This window comes from Rhyacophila brunnea, unplaced genomic scaffold (assembly GCF_057557595.1).
Source record: "Rhyacophila brunnea isolate RB1 unplaced genomic scaffold, BYU_Rbru_1.0 scaffold_41, whole genome shotgun sequence".
NCBI lineage: Eukaryota > Metazoa > Arthropoda > Insecta > Trichoptera > Rhyacophilidae > Rhyacophila > Rhyacophila brunnea.
Genome location: NW_028233078.1, coordinates 2,092,345 through 2,094,243, shown reverse-complemented (window position 1 = coordinate 2,094,243; position 1,899 = coordinate 2,092,345). Strand labels below are relative to the sequence as shown.

Here is a 1,899-nt window from a genome sequence, read left to right as displayed (position 1 = left end):
ATATTCGTTAAAATATAAAAAAAATTGTTTGATAAAAACAGTCATAAATATTCTATCATGTATATTCGTGAAAATATAAAAAAATGTGCTAACAACTGTTTTAAATATTCCATTGTGGATATTTGTTAAAATATAAAAAAATGTGCTAAAAACTGTCATAAATATTTCATTATGGATATTCGTTAAAATATAAAAAAAAGCATGTGATAAAAATTTTAGATTATAAATTTCTCTGTTATTATTTGTAGAATAGATAGATTTTTTCAATTAGTTAAATTTGATAGAAGTAAAATTTTATTGTCAGAATAATTATGTGAATTTACAAGGCCCTCTATAAATGGCAGACGTACCTTCGAACACAGACCCGATTTCCGATAATGATATAAGTCTTTTACTAGCATATTCAAGGCCCTACCATCATGAAGCGATTCAAGACATTGAGTCACAGATATCACAAGTATTTGATTCTATACAACTCAGGCTCGGCCTGCGAGAAGTTGAAACAGGACTAGCACCACCGACACTCTGGGATTTAGCTGGTGATCGAAAATCAATGAATGAAGAAAGTATATTGATAGTTGCTCGTCTAAATAAGGTACTTCCGCCAGAGGAAACCGTGGAGAAAGCACCAACAACGAGTAAAAGCAATGAAACACGATTTATGATAAGTCTCAAGCAAATGGCGAAGTTTATTGTTGGCAAGAGTTCTAAAGTTAATTTAGAAGATCTTTCAGAAGGAATACGGGTTGGTGTTGATAGAACAAAATACCAAATCAGATTGCCATTGCCAAGAAAGATAGATTCATCCGTCACCGCTATGCAAGTCGAAGAGAGGCCTGATGTGACATATCAAGACATTGGTGGTTGTAAAGAAGAGATCGAGAAAATAAAGGAAGTGGTGGAAATACCATTACTTAATCCAGAAAAATATATTCGATTAGGAATTGATCCACCGAAAGGAGTATTACTTTTTGGACCACCTGGAACAGGAAAGACACTTCTTGCACGAGCAGTCGCAAACAGAACTGATGCATGTTTTATTCGAGTAATAGGATCAGAGCTTGTACAAAAATACGTCGGTGAAGGTGCAAGGATGGTTCGTGAAATATTTGCTCTAGCAAGATCTAAAAAGGCAGCCATTATATTTTTTGATGAGGTGGATGCTTTTGGTGGCACAAGATTTGAGTCTGGAAATGATAATGAGGTTCAGAGAACTATGCTCGAGCTTATTAATCAATTGGATGGTTTTGACAGTCGTGGAAATGTTAAGGTTATTATGGCTACAAATAGACCTGATACTCTTGATCCTGCTCTTTTAAGGCCGGGAAGACTTGATAGAAAAGTCGAATTTGGGCTGCCTGATCTTGAAGGAAGAGTCCGAATACTAAATATTCATTCGGGTAAAATGTGTGTCGAAAAGGGTATTAGGTTCGAATTGGTTGCAAGACTTTGCATAAATGCAACAGGGGCGGAATTAAGAAGCGTGTGCACTGAGGCGGGAATGTTCGCTATACGTGAAAGAAGGCGCGTAGCTACTGAAAAGGATTTCTTAAATGCTGTTGATAAAGTCATCAAAGGCTATGCTAAATTTAGTGCTACCCCAAGATATATGACATACAATTAAAAAATACTTGGTGTATCCTAATTATATTGTTTTTGCTGACTTCACAATTACTTAACCCTTTTAAATTTCTATTCATGGGTTATATTTTTATGCTTTTTTCATCTTGCACTGGTTGATTCATTTCTTATGAAGCCAGCGTACCAATATCTCATCTATTGAATACATTAATTTATTTATAAATAATCTTTACCCTTTTATCTTCCTTCTCATAGAAATATACATACATATCATAGTTTTTCGTATATTTCGCTGTATTGAATATTTATTGAAGGTGG

The 1,899-nt window shown here is 34.4% G+C and overlaps 1 pseudogene; it reads left to right on the top strand.

The window, feature by feature from the left end:
* The first annotated feature begins 337 nt into the window (after positions 1-337).
* Positions 338-1,624, top strand: LOC147066675 (26S proteasome regulatory subunit 7 pseudogene; annotated as a pseudogene).
* Positions 1,625-1,899: the final 275 nt, after the last annotated feature.